This window comes from Chenopodium quinoa, unplaced genomic scaffold (assembly GCF_001683475.1).
Source record: "Chenopodium quinoa cultivar QQ74 unplaced genomic scaffold, ASM168347v1, whole genome shotgun sequence".
Taxonomy (NCBI): Eukaryota; Viridiplantae; Streptophyta; class Magnoliopsida; order Caryophyllales; family Amaranthaceae; genus Chenopodium; species Chenopodium quinoa.
The window spans coordinates 14857-35715 of NW_018742271.1; the positions used below are offsets into that span (position 1 = coordinate 14857).

Below are 20859 nucleotides of genomic sequence, written 5' to 3' on the forward strand. Positions count from 1 at the left end.
TTGGTTGAGTTTCTGGCTGGTATGTGTTAAGGTTGCCCAAATCAATATATGATGTTTGCTTAACAAACTTAGATGTTGGTAACAGTGAGTCCCAATATTAGAAAGCCCATTTGATTTATAAGATTAGGAAATTGATCCAGGGAAAACTTTTGTATACACCCGGTTTTCAGTAATTTACTGTACATCGGGTACACTTTTGTCAGATTTCGTTTCACTTTTGTCAAATTTAGTGTCACTTTTGTCAAATTTATCAATGAAGCATAAATAACTTTTATATATGTCAGGGTAACTTTTGTGCGTTTTAGGTGTAACTTTTGCACATTTTATTGTCACTTTATAACAAATGTTCAGTAATTTACTGAATATCCGTTTTATTTAAAAGTTTGTCTTGATCCAGTGAGACCCACTCCTACAAAGCCCGAGAATTTTTCTAATTATACTTTATCAAGGATGATAACAATGACTATCTCATCACCCACAATCATCAGCATTGTCGCTATTGCCTCCTCTTCTCCCCTAGTTGCCGCTTCCTCTACCCAGCATTTCCATACTTGACCCTGCTTGCTCTCTTTCTCCCGCCAATAATCGCCACTGTGCATTGCAATAAGCACTACCATGACTGATGGAAAGGTGCATCAACTTTTATTCATTTCAGTCTGTATCAATAATCGTTTTCACCACAAAATATCTAGGTCTGGAACTTACGTAGGAAAAAGCCAAAGAGCAACTTTCCAGTGGTTCATGATCAGGACAAAAGGTGATGTTAAGAGGGGGGGGGTGAGGGGAGGGTGATTGATTTTAAAGGAGTATAGAAGAGAAAGAAGTATTATAGAAGGAGGGTGGAAAGATATATTAATGGGGGGAAGATTTTGAGGAGAAAGGTGAGAGCGATGAAAGGTGAATTGCCCCGGGGGGGGATGAGGAGAGTGAAGATTGCTTTGGAGGTGCAATAGGAGAGAAAGAAGTGTATGAAAAGAGGAAGGTGATGGAGGAGTTGGAGGAGAAAGAGGAGAGAGATGAATGGTAGATTCTGGTAGAGAAGAGAGTGAAAAAAAAGGAAGCTAAGAGGCCACGATGAAGGTGGGGAGAGATAGGCCGTTTTGGGGAGTAGGAGTGTATCAAAGAGAAAAAGGGTTGGTTGATGGGAGGAGATCATAGGTGTTGGTATGGGGATGGGGATGGAGGGGGGTTTTACTTTTTCACTGAACACTAAGTTTTAGGTATTGAGCGATGTATAAGGAACCTCAATGCGCACTAAGGTGATGGGGTCCTGTTGCGCTTAATTGCACCTCATTGAAGTGAGGTGCACTATGTAATAACTCAAATAAATTTTTTGATATGAATCTCAGAGTCGTGTGTGCCTCCTAATTTAAAAAAACAAAAAAGTGCTCTATCCCAATTGCCTAGAGCTTTGCAAGGAATCAGTATTTAGGGGAAGGGTATGCTAGTCATAGTCTATTAGTAGTAACTTGGGGAATAAGTTAGAGGTTTGTTAGGAGGGATTTTCTATAAATAGGTCTCATTAGGAGGGAAGAGGACATGCTGAATATTGTGTGCTTTGTCATTGGGAGAGAGTGAAACTCTTGAAAGCTCATACTCAGGAGAGATTCCATCTCTCGAAAGTAAAATTATCTGATTTGCTGTAATTCTCATCTTATCAATATAATCATCATTTTCTTTTTATTTGCTGCCGCTGTTAGTGCTGTAAGCTATGTCAGTTCCTAGCACGCCTCCATGCCTTAATCGTGCTTTTCCATACACTGGTATTGAGTTTAAAAATTGGATTTGTTTAGTGTAGAGAGTGTAGTTGATGTGAAAGGTTATTGAATCTAGAATCTGATGTTGTGTAAGTATGGTTGAGGAAAGGTAATTAATGACTAATAATTAAATTGATAACTATCACTCCATCCTTTTATGATTGATGGCATAGACCAATAACAATTCAACAAAGAAAAAAGTGGGGTTAGTGGACTACATGTAATTCTTGACTAATTGGAGAGAAAATTTGTCATTTAACATGCATTTATTCCATTGCTAATATTTATTTTCATTGATTGTTTGTAGAGTGACCTTGATTCTTTTGTTGTTCAAGGTTATACTTTAATTTTAAAGGGCAAAATTGTTCTTGTTGTTGTTGGACAGGTGATGATCTATTCACCTTTGATCACTCCAATTCACGTCATATATACAGTAATGCACATATGCTAAGGTAAACGCTTCTTTATCAGAATTTTTTTTTAAGATTCGATTTTGTAATTTCTGCATAATCCTTACATTTTTGTAATTTTTGCATGATCTTTACTTGTCTATTATATGATAAGCATATAATACCAAAGTTTAGAGGTTAGGATTGTTTGGGTCCTGCTATATTGGAAGTGTTATGGGCTGTTAGTTTTTTATGTTTTCAGCGGTGAATGTGATTTAAATAAGGCTGGGTTTTAATTTATAAGTGACTGAAGAGAAGTTTGCCGGTCTTTTCATCAACTATGGGCAGGTATTTGATTTCATTGACCAATACTATCAACAATTGGCCCTATTTGCTTTTGAATTTGTTGATTAATTCTAGGAGTAATAGTTTTTCTTAGTGTTTTTTTGTTGAGTTCTATGATTAGTTCTTAAAAGTGTTGTATTCTTTATAAGGTGGTTGATTGCCGTGTTTGTGGTGACCCAAATTATGTGCTTCTTTCCGCTTTTGTTGAGTTCAAATATGAGGTTAAAGCATTGATCACAACCTTAATTAAGCTTAAAATCAAGACTTGTTTTACAAATCAACTTGTTTTGTGGTGTTGCAGATGGTGCACAAGTTGCATTGAGTCTGCCAGGTACTGTGCTTGGCTTTTATCCAATCAAAGTTCTTTCTTCTGAAGACTGCAATTGAGTGTTGAGAGAAAACTGGGTTTAGCTGGTAGAGATGAAAGTCTCTACACTCCACTACTGTCAGTTCTATCAAATTCAAGCTTCTCAGAAAGGTAATTTATAGGTTTTGTAGATTTGTAATGATTGATATGATTCAATTTCTTCTTTAAACAATAAGCGTTGATTAAATTTTATTAGTTTTATGGATTTGTTTCATATAATTTCATAAATATAATGATTGATGGTATTTTGATTTTTGGGTCATGTAAATTTTGATGAAATTATTTGAGTTAATGTCATTTTTGGAAATTTGAGATTCTAATTTTTCTGTGTATTTTGTATTGTAGGTATTTAGTGATTCGAACACCTTTGTTCCAAGGAAGCTTGTTCGGGTAATTTTGTCTTTTTAATTTTTATGGTTTTTTTTTTTTTTTTTTTTTTTTGGTGGAATGATAATTGAATATTTCTAAAAAATTTTAGTAAATGAATCAAGGGGTCTTTTTAAAAATAATTTGAAACTTTAAATTTGGGGGTTATTTTAACAATTTTAATTTTAAACCTGGGATATTATGCATTTATGCTGTCAAATAATATTATGTTCTTCTATGATACTGGAAATAATAGCTCTGTCACCCCACAATTTCTATGTTACTGCTGGAGTTATGTTATTTTGATGTTAATTTCTCACTATTTTAATTTATGTATATGTTATTTTGAAATAAGTACATGTTATTGTATACTTGCATGTTGTTTTTTTTTATCATATAACTAATATATAAAGCTAAAATTTTAGCCAGACGACGAGATAACGACACTTGGCGTTCTAATTTTTCGCCAAGTGTCGCGCCACGTAGGATAGAGTTATATAGAATTCAATTTGTAGGATAAAAAAATTAATTTAGAATTCTACTTTCAATCAAATTTGGATAGAATTTTAGGATAAAATTGTTAATTTAGAATTTTATTTTTGATAAAATACCAATATTTCATATGTACAAATTAAATTATAATTTTATTAAAAAAAATTATAACACTCATAAATTATCATATAAATTTATTTTTTGTATCATAGTATTTTTTTTTTTGAGCGAAGGATTTAGCTCAAAATGCACCACATCCATTATTTATAGTATATTATATAATCAATTAAAACATTATACTTTACAATCTAATATAATCTAATTACTGTGCGTAGACCTCTAAATCGGGTCGGGTCACGAGTCATTTCGGGCAGGGTCATTATTTTAGGTTACGGGTCAAGAAATGTTTTACACCAATGTTATTATTATTATTAGTCATTACATGCCTACTATATAGTTTAAATCATCACAAAAACACATCAATTCCTAACTAATTTTGTATCAATGATATATTTTAAAATTTGACATATAGATTAAAAATTTATCTTAAAATTCAATAAACAACCCGGGCATCGCACGGGCACAAAACTAGTTTTATTTTTATTTTTAATCTATTTCTGCTTATCATCACTGTTTTGAGGCAAGTGTAGAGTCTGTAGACTGATGCATGGTAATTTCATAGGATTTTTCTTGTTATTCTTCGTGAATCAATGCTTATTTTGTGATACTAGGTTTATTTTTACATCATCTTGTTGTAATTGTACAGCTGATGTTGAAATAAAAAAAAAAAAAGAAAAAAAAAAACACACACACACACATAATCATTACATATTTGTTGTAAATTAAGCAATTTACTCAATTGAATTTTCAGAGTGTTCTGCCATACTTCAATAATTTTCAATTAAATACTAGCCATTAAATACTCTAACAACAAAATAGGAAATGATTATGCTAAGTGGGTGAACATGGCCCACATAATACTCCATTAAAACTGCTGGTAACTTCTTAGACCTAGGATACTACTTTTATTTAGGAAAATAATCTTCCACTAAGGCACTAGATAATAACGACTAACAACTAAGTCCACTGATTTTGGGGCATTAAGAAACAATACTCATACATAAACTAATGAAATAAAGAATATTAGTATCTTATATCTACTAGCATACTAGATCGACAATAGGGACACTTGTGTTTTCCGGGAAGCCATCTGAAAATGCAGTCGCGATGAAATACGTGGTTGCAACGAGACAAGCTTATTGCATTTTCCGATGACAAGTTGTCAAGACAAATGGAGCAAATAGTATCATTACCGAAATCTTTTGTATGAATCCATTCAACGGTTTGTTTTTGCTTCCTAAACACCCACGGTAATATAATCTCGGAATATTGTACATTAGCGTGGCGCATAAGCTCGGGGTAAAGACATTTAAGGATCTCAACATCATCTTGTTCAAGGCTTTGATATTCAACATTTGTAAAAGGGATTTCATCAAAACTTACATTGTTGAGTTTGGATGGAAAATAAGCATATTCGTTGTCATCGAATATTTCATCAAAATCGTGTGTAGTAATATAGGAATCCTCTTGCTTATTAGCAGTAGTAGTATACACGAACAAAGACTGCTGATCCTCTTGTTGGCAATGCCTTCCATCGATGAGAATATCAAGCACAAACAAAAGTCCGGGATAAGCATCAATATTCCTATGATAACGGAAGCAAGACTTCAAATAGTCCGAAACGTTTCGAGAAATTAACTCTTTTGATTTAGGGCCAATATAATCTTGGATTTCCGAGATTACTTGTTTTGCCAATTCAGAAAAATCACCTCTGTGAATGGCGTAAACATTGAAATAGACGAGTTTCCTAAGCAGATTTTGATCATATGATTTGAGATTTAGGAGGAATAGCCCTTGATTATACAAGAAAGATGGAGGGAACTCAAGGGGAAGGAAGACTCGAAAGAGTTTAACATTATCTAGCTTTGCTTCATGCAGCATCATGTTTATGTTTATGGAGAACCTACTAAACCAAATACAAATATCAAATATTATGATCAAGTATGATTGTTTAAAGCTATGAATAGCTAGTATATTTAATTTGTTCTAAGCTAAACCTTGGGCAGTACGCTAACAACTCCTATGTTTCAGAGGATAATAGTAATAGATAGATTTAGGAATTAAAAAATATTGCCAATAAAACTTTCCATAACTTTTACTAATAATTTGTACGTGTTTAATACGGAGTAGGATAATAATGGATAGATTTGTTAAATAGGCGGAAACGATATCCTAAAAGTTACTATATTAAAAAAATCAATATTTGGAAGATTACGCTTAGTATTTCCTACACTGTATAATAATAGCATAACCAAATTAGATAGATTTATAATTCTACCACATTTAAAAAATCAATATTCACAAAGCATTTTTTTTTTTATTTTTTTTTTTTTTTTGGGTTTTGGATAATATTGATTTATAAATTAAAGCTTCAAAACTTTTCACTCGGCCGACCCACCCCTATTACCGAAACCACCCCTCTCCCTTCCCTACCATTTGAATCACCCTCATGTATGAGGCATTTGAGAAGGATACAGTAAAGTATCTTCAGGTGAGACTTTGTTGTCATTGTTTACATTATAGCCTATAATCTACATGTATAAGCTTCTGTTATAGTTGATATGTTTGTTGCTGCATCAAAGCTGCCCATTTATTGATCGAGTAGTCGCTTCGCTTGATGACTATCATTCTTGCCAAGAAATAACTGCTATAATTGATAATACAATCATTTTGCACGTGATATGTGAGGAGTATCCAGTTTGGCAATATCATTCGCTCTGTACTTTGCTAATTTTTTTATTTGGGAACCCTTTGGCTGACTAGATTTAGAAACTTATATATTTTATTTTCAATTGGAGCCGTCAAAGGATTTTGTAGGGAATTTAGGCTTGTTTGGTTGAGTTTCTGGCTGGTATGTGTTAAGGTTGCCCAAATCAATATATGATGTTTGCTTAACAAACTTAGATGTTGGTACCAGTGAGTCCCAATATTAGAAAGCCCATTTGATTTATAAGATTAGGAAATTGATCCAGGGAAAACTTTTGTATACACCCGGTTTTCAGTAATTTACTGTATATCGGGTACACTTTTGTCAGATTTAGTGTCACTTTTGTCAAATTTAGTGTCACTTTTGTCAAATTTATCAATGAAGCATAAATAACTTTTATATATGTCACGGTAACTTTTGTGCGTTTTAGGTGTAACTTTTGCACATTTTATTGTCACTTTATAACGAATGTTCAGTAGTTACTGAATATCCGTTTTATTTAAAAGTTTGTCTTGATCCAGTGAGACCCACTCCTACAAAGCCCGGGAATTTTTCTAATTATACTTTATCAAGGATGATAACAATGACTATCTCATCACCCACAATCATCAGCATTGTCGCTATTGCCTCCTCTTCTCCCCTAGTTGCCGCTTCCTGTACCCAGCATTTCCATACTTGACCCTGCTTGCTCTCTTTCTCCCGCCAATAATCGCCACAGTGCAGTGCAATAAGCACTACCATGACTGATGGAAAGGTGCATCAACTTTTATTCATTTCAGTCTGTATCAATAATCGTTTTCACAACAAAATATCTAGGTCTGGAACTTACGTAGGAAAAAGCCAAAGAGCAACTTTCCAGTGGTTCATGATCAGGACAAAAAGGTGATGTTAAGAGGGGGGGTGTGAGGGGAGGGTGATTGATTTTAAAGGAGTATAGAAGAGAAAGAAGTATTATAGAAGGAGGGTGGAAAGATATATTAATGGGGGGAAGATTTTGAGGAGAAAGGTGAGAGCGATGAAAGGTGAATTGCCCCGGGGGGGGGATGAGGAGAGTGAAGATTGCTTTGGAGGTGCAATAGGAGAGAAAGAAGTGTATGAAAAGAGGAAGGTGATGGAGGAGTTGGAGGAGAAAGAGGAGAAAGATGAATGGTAGATTCTGGTAGAGAAGAGAGTGAAAAAAGAGGAAGCTAAGAGGCCACGATGAAGGTGGGGAGAGATAGGCCGTTTTGGGGAGTAGGAGTGTATCAAAGAGAAAAAGGGTTGGTTGATGGGAGGAGATCATAGGTGTTGGTATGGGGATGGGGATGGAGGGGGGTTTTACTTTTTCACTAAACACTAAGTTTTAGGTATTGAGCGATGTATAAGGAACCTCAATGCACACTAAGGTGATGGGGTCCTGTTGCGCTTAATTGCACCTCATTGAAGTGAGGTGCACTATGTAATAACTCAAATAAATTTTTTGATATGAATCTCAGAGTCGTGTGTGCCTCCTAATTTAAAAAACAAAAAAGCGCTTTATCCCAATTGCCTAGAGCTTTGCAAGGAATCAGTATTTAGGGGAAGGGTATGCTAGTCATAGTCTATTAGTAGTAACTTGGGGAATAAGTTAGAGGTTTGTTAGGAGGGATTTTCTATAAATAGGTCTCATTAGGAGGGAAGAGGACATGCTGAATATTGTGTGCTTTGTCATTGGGAGAGAGTGAAACTCTTGAAAGCTCATACTCAGGAGAGATTCCATCTCTCGAAAGTAAAATTATCTGATTTGCTGTAATTCTCATCTTATCAATATAATCATCATTTTCTTTTTATTTGCTGCCGCTGTTAGTGCTGTAAGCTATGTCAGTTCCTAGCACGCCTCCATGCCTTAATCGTGCTTTTCCATACACTGGTATTGAGTTTAAAAATTGGATTTGTTTAGTGTAGAGAGTGTAGTTGATGTGAAAGGTTATTGAATCTAGAATCTGATGTTGTGTAAGTATGGTTGAGGAAAGGTAATTAATGACTAATAATTAAATTGATAACTATCACTCCATCCTTTTATGATTGATGGCATAGACCAATAACAATTCAACAAAGAAAAAAGTGGGGTTAGTGGACTACATGTAATTCTTGACTAATTGGAGAGAAAATTTGTCATTTAACATGCATTTATTCCATTGCTAATATTTATTTTCATTGATTGTTTGTAGAGTGACCTTGATTCTTTTGTTGTTCAAGGTTATACTTTAATTTTAAAGGGCAAAATTGTTCTTGTTGTTGTTGGACAGGTGATGATCTATTCACCTTTGATCACTCCAATTCACGTCATATATACAGTAATGCACATATGCTAAGGTAAACGCTTCTTTATCAGAATTTTTTTTTAAGATTCGATTTTGTAATTTCTGCATAATCCTTACATTTTTGTAATTTTTGCATGATCTTTACTTGTCTATTATATGATAAGCATATAATACCAAAGTTTAGAGGTTAGGATTGTTTGGGTCCTGCTATATTGGAAGTGTTATGGGCTGTTAGTTTTTTATGTTTTCAGCGGTGAATGTGATTTAAATAAGGCTGGGTTTTAATTTATAAGTGACTGAAGAGAAGTTTGCCGGTCTTTTCATCAACTATGGGCAGGTATTTGATTTCATTGACCAATACTATCAACAATTGGCCCTATTTGCTTTTGAATTTGTTGATTAATTCTAGGAGTAATAGTTTTTCTTAGTGTTTTTTTGTTGAGTTCTATGATTAGTTCTTAAAAGTGTTGTATTCTTTATAAGGTGGTTGATTGCCGTGTTTGTGGTGACCCAAATTATGTGCTTCTTTCCGCTTTTGTTGAGTTCAAATATGAGGTTAAAGCATTGATCACAACCTTAATTAAGCTTAAAATCAAGACTTGTTTTACAAATCAACTTGTTTTGTGGTGTTGCAGATGGTGCACAAGTTGCATTGAGTCTGCCAGGTACTGTGCTTGGCTTTTATCCAATCAAAGTTCTTTCTTCTGAAGACTGCAATTGAGTGTTGAGAGAAAACTGGGTTTAGCTGGTAGAGATGAAAGTCTCTACACTCCACTACTGTCAGTTCTATCAAATTCAAGCTTCTCAGAAAGGTAATTTATAGGTTTTGTAGATTTTTAATGATTGATATGATTCAAGTTCTTCTTTAAACAATAAGCGTTGATTAAATTTTATTAGTTTTATGGATTTGTTTCATATAATTTCATAAATATAATGATTGATGGTATTTTGATTTTTGGGTCATGTAAATTTTGATGAATTATTTGAGTTAATGTCATTTTTGGAAATTTGAGATTCTAATTTTTCTGTGTATTTTGTATTGTAGGTATTTAGTGATTCGAACACTTTTGTTCCAAGGAAGCTTGTTCGGGTAATTTTGTCTTTTTAGTTTTATAGATTTTTTTTTTTTTTTTTTTTTTTTTTGGTGGAATGATAATTGAATATTTCTAAAAAATTTTAGTAAATGAATCAAGGGGTCTTTTTAAAAATAATTTGAAACTTTAAATTTGGGGGTTATTTTAACAATTTTAATTTTAAACCTGGGGTATTATGCATTTATGCTGTCAAATAATATTATGTTCTTCTATGATACTGAAAATAATAGCTCTGTCACCCCACAATTTCTATGTTACTGCTGGAGTTATGTTATTTTGATGTTAATTTCTCATTATTTTAATTTATGTATATGTTATTTTGAAATAAGTACATGTTATTGTATACTTGCATGTTGTCTTTTTTTATCATATAACTAATATATAAAGCTAAACTTTTAGCCAGACGACGAGATAGCGACACTTGGCGTTCTAATTTTTCGCCAAGTGTCGCGCCACGTAGGATAGAGTTATATAGAATTCAATTTGTAGGATAAAAAAATTAATTTAGAATTCTACTTTCAATCAAATTTGGATAGAATTTTAGGATAAAATTGTTAATTTAGAGTTTTATTTTCGATAAAATACCAATATTTCATATGTACAAATTAAATTATAATTTTATTAAAAAAAATTATAACACTCATAAATTATCATATAAATTTATTTTTTGTATCATAGTATTTTTTTTTTTTGAGCGAAGGATTTAGCTCAAAATGCACCACATCCATTATTTATAGTATATTATATAATCAATTAAAACATTATACTTTACAATCTAATATAATCTAATTACTGTGCGTAGACCTGTAAATCGGGTCGGGTCACGATTCATTTCGGGCAGGGTCATTATTTTAGGTTACGGGTCAAGAAATGTTTTACACCAATGTTATTATTATTATTAGTCATTACATGCCTACTATATAGTTTAAATCATCACAAAAACACATCAATTCCTAACTAATTTTGTATCAATGATATATTTTAAAATTTGACATATAGATTAAAAATTTATCTTAAAATTCAATAAACAACTCGGGCATCGCACGGGCACAAAACTAGTTTTATTTTTATTTTTAATCTATTTCTGCTTATCATCACTGTTTTGAGGCAAGTGTAGAGTCTGTAGACTGATGCATGGTAATTTCATAGGATTTTTCTTGTTATTCTTCGTGAATCAATGCTTATTTTGTGATACTAGGTTTATTTTTACATCATCTTGTTGTAATTGTACAGCTGATGTTGAAATAAAAAAAAAAAAGAAAAAAAAAACACACACACACACATAATCATTACATATTTGTTGTAAATTAAGCAATTTACTCAATTGAATTTTCAGAGTGTTCTGCCATACTTCAATAATTTTCAATTAAATACTAGCCATTAAATACTCTAACAACAAAATAGGAAATGATTATGCTAAGTGGGTGAACATGGCCCACATAATACTCCATTAAAACTGCTGGTAACTTCTTAGACCTAGGATACTACTTTTATTTAGGAAAATAATCTTCCACTAAGGCACTAGATAATAACGACTAACAACTAAGTCCACTGATTTTGGGGCATTAAGAAACAATACTCATACATAAACTAATGAAATAAAGAATATTAGTATCTTATATCTACTAGCATACTAGATCGACAATAGGGACACTTGTGTTTTCCGGGAAGCCATCTGAAAATGCAGTCGCGATGAAATACGTGGTTGCAACGAGACAAGCTTATTGCATTTTCCGATGACAAGTTGTCAAGACAAATGGAGCAAATAGTATCATTACCGAAATCTTTTGTATGAATCCATTCAACGGTTTGTTTTAGCTTCCTAAACACCCACGGTAATATAATCTCGGAATATTGTACATTAGCGTGGCGCATAAGCTCGGGGTAAAGACATTTAAGGATCTCAACATCATCTTGTTCAAGGCTTTGATATTCAACATTTGTAAAAGGGATTTCATCAAAACTTACATTGTTGAGTTTGGATGGAAAATAAGCATATTCGTTGTCATCGAATATTTCATCAAAATCGTGTGTAGTAATATAGGAATCCTCTTGCTTATTAGCAGTAGTAGTATACACGAACAAAGACTGCTGATCCTCTTGTTGGCAATGCCTTCCATCGATGAGAATATCAAGCACAAACAAAAGTCCGGGATAAGCATCAATATTCCTATGATAACGGAAGCAAGACTTCAAATAGTCCGAAACGTTTCGAGAAATTAACTCTTTTGATTTAGGGCCAATATAATCTTGGATTTCCGAGATTACTTGTTTTGCCAATTCAGAAAAATCACCTCTGTGAATGGCGTAAACTTTGAAATAGACGAGTTTCCTAAGCAGATTTTGATCATATGATTTGAGATTTAGGAGGAATAGCCCTTGATTATACAAGAAAGATGGAGGGAACTCATGGGGAAGGAAGACTCGAAAGAGTTTAACATTATCTAGCTTTGCTTCATGCAGCATCATGTTTATGTTTATGGAGAACCTACTAAACCAAATACAAATATCAAATATTATGATCAAGTATGATTGTTTAAAGCTATGAATAGCTAGTATATTTAATTTATTCTAAGCTAAACCTTGGGCAGTACGCTAACAACTCCTATGTTTCAGAGGATAATAGTAATAGATAGATTTAGGAATTAAAAAATATTGCCAATAAAACTTTCCATAACTTTTACTAATAATTTGTACGTGTTTAATACGGAGTAGGATAATAATGGATAGATTTGGAAAATAGGCGGAAACGATATCCTAAAAGTTACTATATTAAAAAAATCAATATTTGGAAGATTACGCTTAGTATTTCCTACACTGTATAATAATAGCATAACCAAATTAGATAGATTTATAATTCTACCATATTTAAAAAATCAATATTCACAAAGCATTTTTTTTTTTTTAGGTTTTGGATAATATTGATTTATAAATTAAAGCATGTTAGTTTGAAGGTAACTTTTCACTCGGCCGACCCACCCCTATTACCGAAACCACCCCTCTCCCTTCCCTACCATTTGAATCACCCTCATGTATGAGGCATTTGAGAAGGATACAGTAAAGTATCTTCAGGTGAGACTTTGTTGTCATTGTTTACATTATAGCCTATAATCTACATGTATAAGCTTCCGTTATAGTTGATATGTTTGTTGCTGCATCAAAGCTGCCCATTTATTGATCGAGTAGTCGCTTCGCTTGATGACTATCATTCTTGCCAAGAAATAACTGCTATAATTGATAATACAATCATTTTGCACGTGATATGTGAGGAGTATCCAGTTTGGCAATATCATTCGCTCTGTACTTTGCTAATTTTTTTATTTGGGAACCCTTTGGCTGACTAGATTTAGAAACTTATATATTTTATTTTCAATTGGAGCCGTCAAAGGATTTTGTAGGGAATTTAGGCTTGTTTGGTTGAGTTTCTGGCTGGTATGTGTTAAGGTTGCCCAAATCAATATATGATGTTTGCTTAACAAACTTAGATGTTGGTACCAGTGAGTCCCAATATTAGAAAGCCCATTTGATTTATAAGATTAGGAAATTGATCCAGGGAAAACTTTTGTATACACCCGGTTTTCAGTAATTTACTGTATATCGGGTACACTTTTGTCAGATTTAGTGTCACTTTTGTCAGATTTAGTGTCACATTTGTCAAATTTTTCAATGAAGCATAAATAACTTTTATATATGTCAGGGTAACTTTTGTGCGTTTTAGGTGTAACTTTTGCACATTTTATTGTCACTTTATAACAAATGTTCAGTAATTTACTGAATATCCGTTTTATTTAAAAGTTTGTCTTGATCCAGTGAGACCCACTCCTACAAAGCCCGGGAATTTTTCTAATTATACTTTATCAAGGATGATAACAATGACTATCTCATCACCCACAACCATCTGCATTGTCGCTATTGCCTCCTCTTCTCTCCTAGTTGCCGCTTCCTCTACCCAGCATTTCCATACTTGACCGTGCTTGCTCTCTTTCTCCCGCCAATAATCGCCACTGTGCATTGCAATAAGCACTACCATGACTGATGGAAAGGTGCATCAACTTTTATTCATTTCAGTCTGTATCAATAATCGTTTTCACCACAAAATATCTAGGTCTGGAACTTACGTAGGAAAAAGCCAAAGAGCAACTTTCCAGTGGTTCATGATCAGGACAAAAAGGTGATGTTAAGAGGGGGGGTGTGAGGGGAGGGTGATTGATTTTAAAGGAGTATAGAAGAGAAAGAAGTATTATAGAAGGAGGGTGGAAAGATATATTAATGGGGGGAAGATTTTGAGGAGAAAGGTGAGAGCGATGAAAGGTGAATTGCCCCGGGGGGGGATGAGGAGAGTGAAGATTGCTTTGGAGGTGCAATAGGAGAGAAAGAAGTGTATGAAAAGAGGAAGGTGATGGAGGAGTTGGAGGAGAAAGAGGAGAGAGATGAATGGTAGATTCTGGTAGAGAAGAGAGTGAAAAAAGAGGAAGCTAAGAGGCCACGATGAAGGTGGGGAGAGATAGGCCGTTTTGGGGAGTAGGAGTGTATCAAAGAGAAAAAGGGTTGGTTGATGGGAGGAGATCATAGGTGTTGGTATGGGGATGGGGATGGAGGGGGGTTTTACTTTTTCACTAAACACTAAGTTTTAGGTATTGAGCGATGTATAAGGAACCTCAATGCGCACTAAGGTGATGGGGTCCTGTTGCGCTTAATTGCACCTCATTGAAGTGAGGTGCACTATGTAATAACTCAAATAAATTTTTTGATATGAATCTCAGAGTCGTGTGTGCCTCCTAATTTAAAAAACAAAAAAGCGCTCTATCCCAATTGCCTAGAGCTTTGCAAGGAATCAGTATTTAGGGGAAGGGTATGCTAGTCATAGTCTATTAGTAGTAATGATAGGCTTATCGCGTACCTAACAAAAATAACCTAACTATTCCTTCTAACTGTGTAGTAGGGCAAGTAAGGATCGAATCCCAAGAGACTATGGTTCATTCAATTAATCAGACTCAATTAATCACTAAGCACGTCACCAATCAATAATGGATGATAATAATCAACTAATATATTAAATAACACAATTAACTAGAGGAAATATTAATCAATAAACTAAAGCATCCAAGATCAAGCATTACCACGATTATGATTGATAAACTAATAAATCTACCCCCAATATATAAATCAATTGACAAGAAGAAAAGCAATCCCTAATAATAATACCAAAGGTCTCTTCCAAGTTATCAATGGCTTCCCAAATTAACTATCAAGCCTACTTCCGTGGAATCAAGCGAATAAGGGACATTAAACACCATGCCTAGATTCCTAATTATTCAATCATCTACTTCCGTGATGATCTTCAAACCCTTAATTGGAATAACCTAATCCCGTTAATACCCAACTTCCGTTGCAATAAGAACAAAGGGATGATAACAATACTAATTATTCCTAATCTAGTATTGGCATAAACACAATCAATTAAGCATGTCAATTGGGATTATTATTGGGGAATTTAAAGTTTTAATTCATGCATCAATCATAATTGGGCTACCCTAGATCTTGGAATAGAAAATCTACTCACACATATTGAAAGAAACAATAACAATCATGAATATGGAAAACATAATTGAAAAGCAATTATAATTGAAAGAGAATGAAGTAGAAGTGAATACCAAGGATTCTTCAATTGAAAGGAATTAAATTGTTGAAAAACAATGCTCAAATCTAATGGAAAGAATTAAAATTGCTTCAAAGTAATAAACTAGAACTCTAGAGAGAGAAAGAGGAATAATGGAAAACTTAAAACTTCTTTCTAATGAAGATTACAAGGGGTATTTATACCCTTAATGACCTAAAAATAAGAAAATAATAATACGGAGTGTCGCATAACTGTGCCCGGTCCAACCGGGCAAGCACCTCCCGATCGGGCGGTGAGAGTACGGAGTTGCTTTCCTTCGTAGCACTTCTTCCACCACGTGCCCGGTCCAACCGGGCTGACCTTGCCCGATCGGGCGCGTGGGGCGGTCTTCATAAATTGCTTTCTACCTTCGAAAATACCAAAATCATCTAACTCCTATGTGCCCGGTCCAACCGGGCGGACCATGCCCGATCGGGCACGTAGAGCTGCAGCAAATAGTTTGTATTTAACTCATCTTAATCAGTCATAACTTCATATCGGAGCTCTGTTTGAGGCGTGTAATATATCGTTGGAAAGTCTTCAAGTCTACTTTCCAATGCAATTTGAATCACTCCATTATCATTTGTATATCAAAAGTTATGAGCATAATAGTGAACAGGTGTCATATTTGTCAAGTATTTCATCAACGTTTTGCTTCATTTTCACTCAAGTTCGTCTCGAACACATGATTTGATATTCTTAAGCAATATGTTTTCATACTCCATGATTATTATACTCAATATTAGCCAACCATACTCCATTTGCATATAAATCACCTGAAATTCATCAAAACACACAAACGAAGAGTAGTAGAGCACAACTTAAGCAAATAATGCAAATATGCACCAAAGATCTCTAATTTTGTAATAAAATGAGCTTAGATACCCACCTAAAACATGTGCAAAATAGGACTTATCAAATTCCCCAAGCTAAACTCTTGCTTGTCCTCAAGCAAGACAATTAACAATAATCAACAACAATCAACAACCAAACAACATGCTTCACCCCATAATGCAAAATCAAACAAGGATTCAAAATCGAAATCAAACGAGCATGCATCCTAATCAACCAATCAAATTACTCAAACCGTCGATCCACCTAATTAATCGTCAAATGAGACCAACCATTTATAATTCAAGAATCGAAGACTAGAGTATCTCACATCGGTGGTCACTCAACACACTTTTTATGTGGCGAGCTAAAAATGAGCTCGATCTCTCACCATCCCCACCAACAATGCAATCCCCCCATCTCACAACACTCGCGTGTTTAGAGGGTTATAATAACGCTCAACCTAGTCAATGTCGACTTGAAATGCAACATATACTCCAGCATTTTGACAAAAGACTCAATTCACATGAACGCAATGCTATGCACGAAGATCGGAAGGACTTTGTGAAGCTTGTAACGTAGGTCGGGAATAAGAATGGGTAGGACAATAATTTGGGGAATGAGAGCTATAATAGTCTAACCGGGGGAACTATCAAATGCGATGAGTCACACCTCGATTCATCAACTTCGATCAATGAAACACAAACCCAATTACAATGAAAACACAACCATCATCTCATCCACCTACATTCTCAACTCTTCAACCTTCTTTTACTTGTTTGCTTCATTTCTTTATTTTTTTTTTTATCTTTTTATTTTTTTTATTTCAATCCAACAATTTTTCATTTGAAACTTTTTCCAAATATTTTTCTTTCTTTTCTTTATTTCTCTCTTTCTTTTTCAAGAAATGTTACTTTTTTTTTTTCAAGTAATTCAATCAAACCTCCTTTTCTCACTTTTTCTCTTCTTCTTCCTTTTCTTTTCAATATTTTCGCATCAATTGCAACTTGAAACAGAATCACGCAAAAATACCGCATAAAATAGCTCCCCCAAGCTAGACTTGGGAAAAGTAATCAAATTGGGCCAAGGGGTAATTTTTGTGGAGTTAATGAAAAATATAGTCAAGCTACAACATGGGTAAGCAAGAAGGGAACTGATGTTCTAATTTTGTCTGGAGGCTACCTAATGAACATGGCCTTCGTCATTTCAATGTGCACGTGCAATGTATTACGACACACTACTAAGAGTCTAAAGTCAAAACTAAGATCAATGCTACACCAGGAACTAAACACACACAAGAATGAATATATAAGGCTCAAGCCTCACGGTTAACACAGTCAAGCTCCTGAATCATACATAGTTAAATAACCTTGGATCCTTCAAGGTCAATCATGATCTTTTAGTCATATGCAAGTCTTTTAGTCACTATGCAAGTCTTTCAATCGAAAATAAATCAAAACCTTTTGGCATAAAGGATGTCATTTTCATTAGTTCCATCAAAGTACTTTCAAGTGCAACTAGTTTGCCATTCATTTCACTCAATGTCTCGTCTTCGAACTTTTACATGATTTGTAAATTTTAATCAACAAGATTAATGAGGCAATATAGTTTGTCATACATCACAATGATATAATGCGTGATCACTGCATTATATTAGTTCCAGTAGTCCATACTCCATTTTTGCACACGTTATTGCATTTATTATACACTCTAAATTCGTCATACGAACGAGATTGAAAAATTGAAATATTAAATATATAATTCAATTTGATTAATATACATAATCTACACATGAATATATTATAGATAAAAAATAGATAATAAAAAAAACAAATAATTAAAAAAAAGAATAAAGCAAACATACTAGAAAATAATAAAAAAACCATTGCATATAAATCACCTGAAATTCATCAAAACACACAAACGAAGAGTAGTAGAGCACAACTTAAGCAAATAATGCAAATATGCACCAAAGATCTCTAATTTTGTAATAAAATGAGCTTAGATACCCACCTAAAACATGTGCAAAATAGGACTTATCAAGTAACTTGGGGAATAAGTTAGAGGTTTGTTAGGAGGGATTTTCTATAAATAGGTCTCATTAGGAGGGAAGAGGACATGCTGAATATTGTGTGCTTTGTCATTGGGAGAGAGTGAAACTCTTGAAAGCTCATACTCAGGAGAGATTCCATCTCTCGAAAGTAAAATTATCTGATTTGCTGTAATTCTCATCTTATCAATATAATCATCATTTTCTTTTTATTTTCTGCCGCTGTTAGTGCTGTAAGCTATGTCAGTTCCTAGCACGCCTCCATGCCTTAATCGTGCTTTTCCATACACTGGTATTGAGTTTAAAAATTGGATTTGTTTAGTGTAGAGAGTGTAGTTGATGTGAAAGGTTATTGAATCTAGAATCTGATGTTGTGTAAGTATGGTTGAGGAAAGGTAATTAATGACTAATAATTAAATTGATAACTATCACTCCATCCTTTTATGATTGATGGCATAGACCAATAACAATTCAACAAAGAAAAAAGTGGGGTTAGTGGACTACATGTAATTCTTGACTAATTGGAGAGAAAATTTGTCATTTAACATGCATTTATTCCATTGCTAATATTTATTTTCATTGATTGTTTGTAGAGTGACCTTGATTCTTTTGTTGTTCAAGGTTATACTTTAATTTTAAAGGGCAAAATTGTTCTTGTTGTTGTTGGACAGGTGATGATCTATTCACCTTTGATCACTCCAATTCACGTCATATATACAGTAATGCACATATGCTAAGGTAAACGCTTCGTTATCAGAATTTTTTTTTAAGATTCGATTTTGTAATTTCTGCATAATCCTTACATTTTTGTAATTTTTGCATGATCTTTACTTGTCTATTATATGATAAGCATATAATACCAAAGTTTAGAGGTTAGGATTGTTTGGGTCCTGCTATATTGGAAGTGTTATGGGCTGTTAGTTTTTTATGTTTTCAGCGGTGAATGTGATTTAAATAAGGCTGGGTTTTAATTTATAAGTGACTGAAGAGAAGTTTGCCGGTCTTTTCATCAACTATGGGCAGGTATTTGATTTCATTGACCAATACTATCAACAATTGGACCTATTTGCTTTTGAATTTGTTGATTAATTCTAGGAGTAATAGTTTTTCTTAGTGTTTTTTTGTTGAGTTCTATGATTAGTTCTTAAAAGTGTTGTATTCTTTATAAGGTGGATGATTGCTGTGTTTGTGGTGACCCAAATTATGTGCTTCTTTCCGCTTTTGTTGAGTTCAAATATGAGGTTAAAGCATTGATCACAACCTTAATTAAGCTTAAAATCAAGACTTGTTTTACAAATCAACTTGTTTTGTGGTGTTGCAGATGGTGCACAAGTTGCATTGAGTCTGCCAGGTACTGTGCTTGGCTTTTATCCAATCAAAGTTCTTTCTTCTGAAGACTGCAATTGAGTGTTGAGAGAAAACTGGGTTTAGCTGGTAGAGATGAAAGTCTCTACACTCCACTACTGTCAGTTCTATCAAATTCAAGCTTCTCAGAAAGGTAATTTATAGGTTTTGTAGATTTGTAATGATTGATATGATTCAAGTTCTTCTTTAAACAATAAGCGTTGATTAAATTTTATTAGTTTTATGGATTTGTTTCATATAATTTCATAAATATAATGATTGATGGTATTTTGATTTTTGGGTCATGTAAATTTTGATGAATTATTTGAGTTAATGTCATTTTTGGAAATTTGAGATTCTAATTTTTCTGTGTATTTTGTATTGTAGGTATTTAGTGATTCGAACACTTTTGTTCCAAGGAAGCTTGTTCGAGTAATTTTGTCTTTTTAATTTTATAGTTTTTTTTTTTTTTTTGGTGGAATGATAATTGAATATTTCTAAAAAATTTTAGTAAATGAATCAAGGGGTCTTTTTAAAAATAATATGAAACTTTAAATTTGGGGGTTATTTTAACAATTTTAATTTTAAACCTGGGATATTATGCATTTATGCTGTCAAATAATATTATGTTCTTCTATGATAATGAAAATAATAGCTCTGTCACCCCACAATTTCTATGTTACTGCTGGAGTTATGTTATTTTGATGTTAATTTCTCACTATTTTAATTTATGTATATGTTATTTTGAAATAAGTACATGTTATTATATACTTGCATGTTGTTTTTTTTTTATCATATAACTAATATATAAAGCTAAAATTTTAGCCAGACGACGAGATAGCGACACTTGGCGTTCTAATTTTTCGCCAAGTGTCGCGCCACGTAGGATAGAGTTATATAGAATTCAATTTGTAGGATAAAAAAATTAATTTAAAATTCTACTTTCAATCACATTTGGATAGAATTTTAGGATAAAATTGTTAATTTAGAGTTTTATTTTCGATAAAATACCAATATTTCATATGTACAAATTAAATTATAATTTTATTATAAAAA

At 33.4% G+C, this 20859-nt stretch overlaps 1 long non-coding RNA gene across 1 annotated transcript; it reads left to right on the plus strand.

Annotated features, from left to right (window-relative positions):
* Positions 1 to 18458: 18458 nt before the first annotated feature.
* LOC110684295 lies at positions 18459 to 20485 on the plus strand. Its single transcript, XR_002503753.1, has 2 exons — positions 18459 to 19197; positions 19781 to 20485. It is a non-coding gene; the product is annotated as an uncharacterized LOC110684295 (long non-coding RNA).
* The last annotated feature ends 374 nt before the right edge of the window (positions 20486 to 20859 follow it).